Raw genomic sequence first — 13,049 nt, 5'->3', positions numbered from 1 at the left:
TGGGCCACCTTGGCCACTTTCTAGGCAATCCAAACCATCCACTTTGTTGGTGGGGTCCGTCCCAACAGAACTGTATAAGGATACGGACCCCTACAAAGAAACAAAGAAATTAGCATAAGACCGTCCATTTCATCACATATGGTTGGGATCTTTAGAGAGAGGACCACCTGCTGGCGTGATGGGCAAGCTAGCATCGATTTACTGAGATGGAACGTCCACTTGCCACCCAGAGAGAGTCCTCTCACAAAGCCAAAAATGGCCGGACAGGCTGCAAGATAGAAACAGGGGCATTTCGTTTCTGGGTAGGAAAGCTGGCACCGACAGCCGTTCCCTTGGGATATGTAGAGCAAATCCCAGCCATTGGCTACCCCTCTCCTTGCCTATAAAAGGGGCATTGATGCCCTCAAAATCCACATAGAGAAGAGAGGGAGGAAGAAATGAAACAGGGGGTGCACTTTCGTCGGGTGAGCTTAGTGCACATTGCCCCAACTCAGCCTGTAAGAATCGGACCGAGTCAGGTCAGTGTGGGCCTACAGCCCTACCACCAGAGGGAGAAGAAGATAGGGAAAGAAGAGAGAGAGTGGAAGGAAGGGACGTGGGTGCGTGCAACCCGGTTGAAGCAAACAAAGCAGGTAACCCCCTTCTCCCTCTCTCCTCTTGGAACTCCGAAACTAAGCTAAAAAAAAAAAAAAGAACAGCTGAATGTTTAACTTAAAAATGTATGGAATCTGAAGATGAAAACGGCTGAGCAGGTAGCCTGAAAATAACTGGGAGCTACAACTGGAAAATGGCTGACAGTCGACTTGAACGCAGCTGAGAATCAGCTTGGAGATAAGTGAACATCCAGCTTGAAATTAGACTGAGGAGCAGCTGGTTTTCAGCCTAAAAATGGCTGAAATCACAACCTATAAACAACTGATGTTCCAGCTTAAAAAGCAACTGAAAGAGGCAACCTGATAGCAGCTGTTTTCCAGCATGAAACCAGGCTGAAAACAGTCTTTTGCTGGCCCGTTAAAAGGTCCGGAGCAAGGGTGAAGCAGACCACTGAAATAACACTCCATTGTTGCATGAATGCAGCTGATGTTTCATCCTAGAAACAACTAAAGATATAACCTGTAGCAAGTGTTTTTCAGCATAAAAACAGGCTAAAAATGCAACCTGCAACCAGCTAGGTATTCAGTTTAAAAATAGCTAGGAACCAGCTAAATATTCAGCTTGAAATGAGTTAGTTACTCTGTTTGAAACCAGCTGGGAATTTCAGCCTGAGAACGGCTAAAGTTTCAGCCTATGATCGACTGAAAACGGTCCCCTAGCTGGACCGTTAACTGGTCTGGAACAGGGTAATCCAGCCAGGTGTAGGCCTCTATGTGGGCCGTACACAAACGATCAGCTGGTGGGCCGCACCCTGCACCAGCAGCGAGTGAGCTGCACCACGCCAAAGTAGTGGGCTTCACCACATTTAAGATATGTGGGCCGCACCTGAGATTTAAATCTTAGTGGGCCACGCCATTGTAACAGTGGGCTGCACCTAAGATTCAATCTCAGTGGGCCACACCACCTCACTTAAATTTCTGTGGGCCGCATCTTATATGGTGCAGGTGAGCCACTCCCAACATGCAGGCGGTGGGCCTGTGCGAGTCTGTACTTGAGCCAACTCAGGAGGGCCGCACGTTGATACCAGGTGGGCCGCTCCCTGAGATAAGTCTCAGTGGGCCTCACCAAATCTAAACGTCAGGTGGGCCCCACGTCAAATCCAGATTGCGGGCCTCACCATGAAATGTTGAGGGCTGCACCATCTTAGCACTATGGGCGCCACCATGGAATGATGTGGGCCTCACCATACAAAGTTATGGGCCAGCCCCGTTTGGGTTGGTATTAGACATCATAACTCAGCCAAAATTGGCCCAGTTCGGGCTCATTTTTGGGGCCACTTCTTCCAGCCGGGTCCAGACCTTTGGGACCAAATATCTAGGCCAAATCAGGCCCAGTCAGGTCACTTGATGGGGATAGAAATTGGTGGGCCTGGTCCCTTGATGAAAGCCAAACCATTTTAATTACGGGCCTTTATATACTTAAAAACTTTAAGGCTTGTTGCCTAATGCAAACAAACTCTCTAGGGGACTATTTGAGTGACTTGGGGCCACCATCTTCTCACCGCGGTTTGGATCAAGAACATAGTTTGCACTAAACTTCTACTATTAATTTAAGGTCCTTATATTCATTACAAAAATCTAATTTATGATACCGTGTTCACACTATATGATAGGCCCACATGCTAGCTAATCCCTAAGAAATGATTTCTACCCACATGTATTGGTAATGCATCATCCATAGTTATTATTTAAATTTCACGGTGCCTCCCTACATGTTTTAGCATCATCATTTAAAATCATATTTTGTTACATGTTACATGGTTGCCTTATCATATGACTCATAACACTACACATGGAGGATTCTACTATTGTATGTAAGTCACTCATGGGATGTAATTAGACTGATCATGTGGAAAAGAATAGAACCCTTGACCTGGTGTCATTTTAATCAATGGGTCTTATTAAAACATCCTAAGGTGGAGAACCTCATGAGCCAAGAATGGTGGTCATGGGACTCTATGCTCGAGCTGTCGGCCTACTCTGGGTGATGAGCCACCCGTAGTGACCATTGAGTTACTCAAACTGGCTGACTATAAATGAAATAATAATGGGTTGGTTAATCATGCATCCATAACATATTGGCGATCGATGACGGGTCGCTAATTCTAAATGTTGTAGCACGTGGCCTTAGGATCATCGGGGTATCGTTTCGCTAGCTCCCAGACCACTGACTATTGATCTATTGTTTCGACTGGATGATTATTCCCAGGTTGATGATTGCATGGGTGACGAGCCCAAGTCCAACTGGATGAGCATCCCCAAGTCAATGTGCATTCATACATCCATGCATTTAATAAGACTGCATCTTACCTGTTTTGGATTACTACCTTGTTTTCTTTAAATTATGTCTGCTAAGGCGGCGGTGTGTAATCTTGAGGGAAATTGACACTGAACTGGCCACTCGTTTATTAACTATCCAACCATATAGAGTATATAAGGGAAGATGTAGAGGATGTCAGTGCTGGCCTTGATGGCGCGACCGTAAAGCCCGAGGAAGGGTATTATGATGATGAACCGTAGCAAGAGGCAGCGGAGTATTTCAGACTAAATCAGTAGTCTCATTATTTAATCTCAGCTGAGCAGTATCTCAGAAGCTTATGAATTTTATAACTAAGACCCCCAGCTGGGTGGGTCAAATATTTGGGCTTATATGATTATCCATGCTTCATTTTACTATCTCACTCTGAATTCATACTTCCGCTAGTTCTCTGAATAAGGCGTTACATCCTCCTTATTCTTCTTCTTCTCACTACTCTCCTCCACCATCTCCATCTCCTCCTTATCCGTCTTTCTCTTACTCCTCTCCTTCACAACCTCTCTTCTCATTATTTTCCTTTCTTCTCTCCTTCACTTTATCCATCTCCTTACTCCTCTCCTTTCTCACCTCTTCCATTTCTTTAACGAATGTATGAACTTCTCCAAAAACAATAATTTTTTTTCATTTGTTGTTGGATGAGTTCGCCGTTAATCCTATGCTGCAACATGTATGCAATGTTAGAAACAGTGATCATAATAGTATAAAATGAACAAACTAATAACCAATAGTTTAACTTACTCATGCATTTGTAAAATCCTTTAATAAACCTTTATATTTTTCCACCTTAGTTGTAGTCCAATTCGAAAATTGTGGAATTCTGATAGAATTATGTTTAGAGGTATACACGAACCGAGCTAGCTTGATTAGCTCTCTCGACTCGACTCGAAAAAGCTTGATTCAACTCGGTTCGAAGTTGAGTTCGAGTCAAGTCGAGCTGATTTTTTGAGCTTGAAAATGAGTTCAAGCCGAGTTTGAGCTGGCCCCAACTCAACTCAACTCGACTCGGATCGAACCCAGCTCGAATTGAACTCGGATCGAACCAGTTTGATGACTCGGTTACTTTGATATTGATGTTGCTCACCAAGTGTTTGATGAAATGACTCGAAGAAGTGTGGCTGGTGGCAAAGAAGATATGGATATGAAACCAACACCCTTTTTTTCTTGATTTTTATGTTGCTTAGAAGGTGTTAGATAAAATACATGTAAAACCATTGCTGTTGTCTCAAATACAGTGAGATTTTGAAGGTGCAATCTAGGTGTTTATGAAGATGCTGCAATGGCGAACTTGGCTCGAACTAGCTCGAGTTGCTGACTAAACCGATCCGAGCTAGCCAGTCAGGCTCGAGGACCGAGCCGAGCCGAGTTGAGCTGAGGCCAACTCGACTCAATTCGACTCGATGTACACCCCTAATTATGTCTGGTGGCCTATCCATTCAAGCCATATATATTGGGAAAAAGCTCATATGCCCAAACCTATTGAATGAGGGAGTTTTTATTTTTTATCTTTTAAAATAAGGCATAATATAGTGGCAACGAAATCTACAAAGTTATAATAGCTCACGGAAGCTCATAGGAAAAATGAATTACATATAGGACAAATGGACATCCACACAGGTTGTAAGAATCTGAAAAGTGTATTTTAATTGCAATATTTACTTCTTCTTTTAATATTTGATACCTCTCACCCCCCTAAGGGTAAGTAGAAAATGAATCAAAATTATTTACTAAATTTATATACTCATCTATGCACCCGTTCTTCCTGGGCGATCCAACAACTAAATTCTCTGTGCATATCAACATAACCAACTTCAAGGCGTCCACATGATTTTTAGTACATCAGGGGTTTAAGAAATGCCTCAAGCAAATCATTCATTATAATTAAAGATTGATCCTTGAAATATCGATCCCTAATAGTCTTTCTTTGTGATCCTTGATCGGTCGACTTTGATTCATCAACTGATGGCTACTTGAGAACCATAATAAAGGTTAAGTTTATCTCCCTAAATTTGATAATGGTGTCATGGAAGTCAAACCATAGGTTATCAAGGTTCCTTTACATCAGGCAATGGAACAATGGTCCATTTGCTTTCATAAAAAATAAGCAAATATTTGAATTGAGTTTTTTAAAACATCTCTCCTAACATGACACTTGTTAAAATCATCCTTTACAAAAGGTCGAAATAGTACCAATCACTTGGGAGAGACTTTTATATTGACGTAGTCTAAGCAACGACTAGGTTCTCCCATCTCACAAAAGGATTTGATAGTGTATGGAAGAACAAAGTATTAGAGTTAAGTTTAATCATACTAATGCATTCAAAGACACTATCTCTAGTGCATGAAATACAAACGATCATGGATGTTCGTTGTGAATCACTGATATTCACTATGAACATATATGATCTACACTTTACATTCATGATTCATAGTGAATATTGGCGATCCAAGTATGGTTTTAATGTACATCAGTGGTCCACTATGAATATTAGCGATCCATATGGGCCTAATGCACATTGGCGATCCATAGTGAACATCCACAAGCCACACTACTTGGCCTTAAGAAAATCGACTTTGAAAATGGGCTCACCACACTCTCCTCCCTTTCACAAACTCCCACCATTCATACAAAATAAATAAATAAGAAATGCATTCATATCCCCACACAAACTCCCACCATTCATATAAAAACACTATAAAGGGAAATACTACACCCTCCTACCTTTCACAAACTCCTACTATTTATATATTACTGAAATAAAAATAAAAAGAAAAAGAAACAGATATATAAAGAACCACCATACCCTCCTCCCTTCCACGAACTCACATAATTGATACCCATCAACAAAAAATGACACATAAAAGGTTGCCATTATCGTAATATAGACCTAACCTTGGCTGTTATAGCTTCTACGCAGAGAGTGTGGCTAGAAATATTTAAAAAAACAAAAATCCTCTTTTTTTCACATGGAGAAAGTACTAAGATTCATCGGAGCTTCATAGAGATTGTAATGGTCCCTCGGAGAACGTGATGACAATCCATACAACTACAGAATGTTAAAGAAGCTTGGGCTCTTCGTGGTCCCCTCTTGAAAAAAAATAAAATGAGAAATGGAAAGAAAAGGCCAACTAGCCTTCCACATCGGATAGCTTATCCGGGGCCCACTATTGTCACATGGCAAATCCACCTCATCCAAACGAAATGAGTTTTAATTTCATGTCATTGCCTAAGTTCGAGGGCAAAAATCATCACATATATATCAACTACACTGGAGGGAATAATTTAAAATTAATGAACAACATTAATGTCATTGTGAGGCACAAAGAGCTTGATAAGAAAACTAAAAATCACCCTTTTGTGGCTTATGGTTGTCCGATTAAAATGAACAAATTAGATCAACTAAGGAGTTGGCCAATCCTCATTTTAGTGGGGTCCATGCTCCCATTTTTAAAAATACCTTTCAACTCACATGACATGTAGCCTTTGCACTAGCATAATGGCATTTTTGTCTTAAAAAACAAAAGTGCTGTCAAGGCTAAAAAGGGATAATGAGATTTTGAGAGGAGAGCCCGGAACTTAGATTTCATAAGACCATTGTCATCAAATTTTCAAAAAATTTAGGGTGTTTTTTTTTTTTTTTTTTAATTTTTTTTTTTATGAAAGCCCAAAATTGAAAAAGATCCAAGGCTCAGGTGGACCACACAACGGAATTAATCTCTTACCATTGAAAACTTCTTAAGGCCACATAAGTTTTGGATGGAGCTGATATCTGTGTTTTCTCTTCATCCAGGACTAGTTAACTTCATTAGTAAGTTGGATGGCAAATAAAAATCATGGTAGGCCCTAGAAAATTTTCAACGGTGAGAATCATATCACCTCTGCTTCCTGTGGTGTGGTCAACTTGAGCCTTGGATCCACCTCATTTTTGGTCTTCTACCCTACAATGATATAAAAAATAAAAATAAAAATGGATGGACCGTGTGGATAAGACCCATACATCACGGCGGCCACTCAAAGCTCCTGCCCGTTCCCAGCTGGAGACAAGGTAGGGATAGGATGCAATCCGTGTCTAGATCCTCATGCGTGGAGGAACCTAATTACAGCATAGGTTGGGTACAAGGATGGACGGCGATTCCTGTCCAAATCAGGGATGATTCTTTTTTTTTTTTTTTTTTTTACACACGCACACACACCCCACACACTCACGCTAGTGGAATTTCACCACCTATGGATAGTCTACCACCTACGGGTCCTTACTCTTGCCCGGGTGGTAGACTCTCAGGACTTTCAACTCCCGGTCAAGGGTTCGAGTACCCATAGGTGGTGAAAATCCACCAGCGTGAATGTGTGGGTGTTTTATTGCATGCGTATCAACCACCACACTCTGCCGGTTCATCAAAGTCCTCTTTAGGTGGGTCCTTACTCTTGCCGGGTTGGTAGACTCCCAGGAGTTTCAACTTCCGGTCAAGGGTTCGAGTACCCATAGGTGGTGAAATTCCACCGGCGTGAGTGTGTGGGGGTGTGTGTGCGTGTGTAAAAATAAAAATAAAAAGGCCAGGCAGTCAGTGACGCAACCAAGTTCTTTGGGCCCGCCATGTTGTTTGAGTGGAATCCACTGTCCATCAGGTGAAAACCCTTATTATTTTCTGAACGAGCTGGTGACGGTCCTCACTTTGTTGAAGCTCTGTAAGGCCCACTATGATATACTTGTTTTATCCACTCCGTTCGTTCATTTTAAGAGCTCATTGTAAGGCATAACCAAAAAATGAGACAATTTCAAAGCTTAATTGGACCACACCACATGAAGCAATACGGATAATGATAATGATGCCCACTGTTGAAATATTCCTAAGGCCTACTGTGATGTTTATTCCCCACCAACCTGTTCATAAAATCACATGAATATGAATGAAAGGAAGACACAAAATTAGATAAATCCAAAACCTCTATGACCCACAAGAAGTTTTAAATGGTAGGCGTTCAAATTCCACCATTTCCTTTAGTCCGGTCCACTTTAACTTTAAATCTAACTTGGTTTTGGGCTCATCTCCTAAAATGAGCTAGCAAAATGAATAAACAGACGGGATAAAACAAATACATTGTAATGAAACCAGAAAGCTCTAATCAGTAGTGCATATGGCCCACTTGATGAATACCCACCCTAGTTGTCATGTGCAAAAATCCATGGTTGGTATCTCATCTCCACTGTTCACTGCAGTATGGCCCACTTGAGTCATGGATCTGTTCAAACTATTCTCCAGGATTGAATAGATTTCACTTATTATACATGGTGGGCCCAAAGTAGCCTTGTGTTTTAATTAAGTGCTGCTAAGAAGGGAAAAGTCCAATGGGTAGTGTTGAATACATCACCTACCCAGGTATTTTGCATGCGTGAAAAAGTACAGTGGCCCCAACATGATGGATGTATTTTATCTACTTGTCTATATATTTGCCAGATTATTTTAGGGCATGATATAAATTAGGCAGATCAAAGCTGTAATGGACCACACCATAGGAAGCAATAGAGATAAGAGAGGATAAACCTTCCTAAACGGCCATCATGATGTTTATTTGTCATCCAACGTATTCATAAACCACATTCGCATGAAAGGAAAACATAACCATCAGCTTAATCCAAAACTAGTGGTCCTGTAAAGTTTTGAATGGTAGGCATTCAATCTCTATTATTTAGTATGGTGTGGTTTACTTGATCATTGAATCTTCTCCATTTTTTGGGATCATGCACTAAAATAGCAGGGGAAAATGGATAAATGGTATGGTTAAAGCACATATTTGCTTTAAAATAGCAGGGGAAAATAGATAAATGGTGTGGATAAAGCACATATATTACAGTGGAGCTTTTCTTGTTATGCCTTAAAATGATACATCACACAGGGGTACAAAGTTTTGCACCTTATACACAGTACCAGCATCAGTGCTGAGTTGAGGCCCATACTGTTAAAACGTACCCTATGTGTTGACGTGGCTAAGTTATGTGTGTTCCACTATTATGCATGTGTTAGATCCGCACCGTCCATCCATTTTGAAGGATCATTTTATAGCCTAGGACAAAAAATAAGGCTTATCAAAAGTTAAATTGAACCACACCATAGGACGCAGTGGGATTCAACACCTACCATTGAAAACTTCTTATGAGCTACATGAGTTGTGTGGATCAAGCTGATATTTGTGTTTTCTCTTTATCTATTTCAGTGTGATCTCACGAACAAGTTGATGAAAAATAAACATTATAATCCCTAAAAAGTTTCAACCGTAGGTGTCATTGTCCCACCGCCTTATGCCGCGTGGTACACTTGAGCTATATGTCTGCATCATTTTTTCCAATGTCCAATCCTAAAAAAATAGATGGATGGTGCAGATATAACACGGTAGCGGATTGGCTAGTGTACCACACACCAGCTGCTGTAGGTACGTGTCGTGCGAGGACGAGCACTGACGCTCCTCGAGCTCCGAGTTGTATGAACGGTTCAAAGGAGATCAAAGTTACATGCCCCTACATTGATGTATTTATTATATCTACACCGTTCATCTATTTTTAAATATCATTTTAGTGCATTATACAAAAAATGAATCATATCTAAAAATCATCTGGACCACATCACAAATAACAGCAGAGATAATGATTTTCACCGTTAGAAAATTCGTAGGCCCACCATAACGCTTATTTTGCATCCAATCTCTTTATAAGGTGGATCCAAAACTTCCATGACTCCAGGAAGTTTCAATGGTAGACGTTAAATCCCCCACTTCAATTTGCAGGTAGTTTTGTTTCTTCTTCTTCTTCTCCTCCTTTTGTTAGCGTGTTAGTACACCTCTGTCACTGTCACTGTTAGCCTTGGTGGGATTTCAACACCTACGGATACTCGAGCTCTTGACCGGGTGTTGAAACTCCTCAGAGTCTACTACCGGAGCAACCACGACCTAATTTATGAAATGAGGTATCTTTTACTCAGTCTAACACTTTAGCCTACTTGATAGTTAGATCTGTCTTACGTTTCTCTCAGGCATTGAGACGAGCTCGCCGGTTTCGGTATAACACGTACCTCGTGATCAGACCGAAATAATTTGCTAACGTCAGCTGTATAGCTCGTGTGAGGTACCAGCTGATACGCTTCCATATAGCACATGGAAACGGATTGGCTACTCCCCCGCCACCTGCCAATGGCTGATGTTCAGTGGTCTGTGGGCCCTACCATGATGTATGTGTTTCATCCATGCCGTCCATCTATTTTTATAGATCATTTTATGGTATTACACTGAAAATGAGGTATATCCCAATCTCAAGTAGACCACATTACAGAAAACAGTGTTGAATGAACGGCTACCGTTAAAAACTTTCTGGGGGCCATAAAAGTATTGGATCAAGCTGATCTTTGTTTTTTTCCCTCCATCTGGGTATTTATGACCTAATCAACTGATTGGATGTCAGATAAACAGTACAGTGGGCCTTAGCAGGATTTAAATGATGGATATCCAATCACTATTGTTTTCCTGTGGTGTGGTACACCTAAGATTTATATCCCTCTTATTTTTAGGATGATGTCGTAAAATGATCTTTAAAAATAGATGAACGGAATGGATGAAACAAATACATCATGGTGGGGCCCACAGACCACCGAACACAAGCCACGGGGCTGGTATCAGGGGGAGTAGCCAATCCGTTCCATAGCACATACATCATACATCATGGCCGGGGCTCACAAAACTTGGTCTCGTCAACACACGAGTGAGTTAAGTAGTGTGTAGCACACCAAAAAGATACCGGAGCGGATATTCGTAGCCGGAACGTGATTGTGTGGTGTGCCACACACCACCGACTCGGTGGTGTATTGATGTCAGTAAGTTTTGTGAGCCCCACCATTACGTAAGTTTTACATCCACACCGTCTATCCATTTTACAAGATAATTTTATGTCATGAGACTAAAAAATATATGAATAATCAGCTCAAATGGACCACACCATAGAGACAAGTTGGGATTGAATGTGTACCATTGAAAACTTATTGAAGGCACATAAGTTTGGGATAAATCTGATATTTCCTTTTTCCCATCACTCAGGTATTTTTGATCTCATGAACAGTTTGAATTACAAATAAACATCATGGTGGGCCCTAGCAAGGTTTCAACGGTGGAAATCATTGTCCCCATTTGGTATGTATATCGTGGACGACTTGCGTTTCTAATCTTCCTCATTTTGGTTCTCACATCCTAAAATGATCTCGTATAAACTATGTACAGTGCGGATGTGGCACATACATCATGGTGGGGTCCACAGAAATTGGTGACGTCAACACACTACGGAGGTCGACAGCGTGCGGCACACCATGCAATCCGTTTCCTTCGTAGCCGGCCTACTTCTGTCCGTTTATCAATCATATTGCTTTCATCTCCTTCCTCGCAGACATTGAAATTCTTCTCATTTTCGAAAAACCATCTTCGCCTTCCTACTCTCAGATACCATATCACTTATTTTCTCCTCCAGAAGCTCAGCTCTCTTTCTTTCTCTTTCCTTCTTTCTTTCTCAGCTTCCATCAACATCTGAAATCCTCTGCATAGAAATGTCTTCCGAAGCTGCCTTTTTTCCTAAGAAAGGGAATGGAAAAGGAAAAGGATTTCTCCCACCAAAAAGAGGCCAGATCAAAGCTAAGATATTCAAAGAAATCTTCAAACCATTCATCACATTTGCCTCGAAGGCTGGAGAAAAACTGAGCAAAAGCGGCCGAAGTTCTGCATCTGGAACACCGTCTCTTAGCACCTACACGTCAGATGCGCATTCCGATTCCTGATCGCCGAAGATTCTCAAATTTACTGAGTTGGGGCTATTTTATTTCTGCGAATCGTCCTAACTTTCCTTCTTTTTTTCTTATTCTTCTTCTTCTTCTTCATTTTTTTTTTTTTTTTTTGTAAAGAGCAGAAAATAGAAATGGATGAGGAGTAGATGACTTTGTTCTGGTATATATTTTCCATGGATTTTCTCTTTTCAGAGTATTTCTGAAGACTTGGAGATGGAAATTTGAGTTGGGAAAGTGGATCTTGCATATGGGTTTTCATTGTTTTGTGAAGATTTTCATACAATGAATGAGGCTTTTCTGACTGTTTTATATGTGAATTGCATGAGAAAGAAAAACACCAAAAACCAATTGGGTTTTGTCTAATTCAGGTTTTTATATATTGGGTTTGTCTGAATTTTGGTTTCTCTGTAAATTTCATGATGTTGTAATCTATGTTACTGTTATTCTGCAAGTTTCACGATGTTATGATCTTTGCTACTATTATTTTGCAAGTTTACGGTGTTTTCACTTATATATATATATATATATATCTTACCTGGTTTTATTCTTGTTTTTTTTTTTTTTTTTTTTCTTCTTATTTGAAGGAAATTGCATGTGCTGAAATTGCATCGTTTTGAGGGCCTTTTTAACATTGAATTTCGAGGATTTTAATGCAATCTTGTCTATGATAGATTCTTAGAAGAGGGAGAAAATTAGGTATTTCATGACTGAAACAGAGGAAAAACAGAGACGTGTGGTTTTGGTTGTTCGACGTTTGAAATTTGAGGGAGTTGTGGGGAATTGGAATTGTTCAATTAGTAATTGATTTTAGAGATGATAAAATGAAATTGATGTTTCATTGGTAAAATGTATGAGAATCAGATAATGAGATTATTCATAGAGTCTCAAAGAAAACCATCTGATTAATGACAATCTCCTCAATTGCCTGTTATTTTACTCAAATATTTTTTTCTTTTTCTTTTTTTCATAAAATTTATTTCGAAGTTCCTTAAATACTTCCGCCTTCCTTAAAATATCATAAACAGTTCCTGTAGGTTTCTTCCATCCACACCAGAATAGATGGAGTTTTCCGAAAGAACCTGCTAGTGGAGTGCTGGATCAGAGATAGGTGGCGTGTTTGGATGTGTAATTGAACTAAATTTCAATTCCTAGTCAGGAATTGAAGCCAGGAAAAAGCAAGAGAAATAACACAACGATACCAACTAACATCTAGGTGATTTGTGAAGCACACCTAGGCACGGCCCACATATCTTCGGTAGTCTTCCAAT

The 13,049-nt window shown here is 40.5% G+C and overlaps 1 long non-coding RNA gene across 1 annotated transcript; it reads left to right on the top strand.

Annotated features, from left to right (window-relative positions):
- The first annotated feature begins 11,251 nt into the window (after positions 1–11,251).
- On the top strand, positions 11,252–12,232 carry LOC131253945 (uncharacterized). The gene is made up of 2 exons (XR_009175375.1): positions 11,252–11,801; positions 11,974–12,232. It is a non-coding gene; the product is annotated as an uncharacterized LOC131253945 (long non-coding RNA).
- Positions 12,233–13,049: the final 817 nt, after the last annotated feature.

This window comes from Magnolia sinica, chromosome 8 (genome assembly GCF_029962835.1).
Source record: "Magnolia sinica isolate HGM2019 chromosome 8, MsV1, whole genome shotgun sequence".
Taxonomy (NCBI): Eukaryota; Viridiplantae; Streptophyta; class Magnoliopsida; order Magnoliales; family Magnoliaceae; genus Magnolia; species Magnolia sinica.
This window is presented reverse-complemented; position numbering and strand designations above follow the sequence as displayed.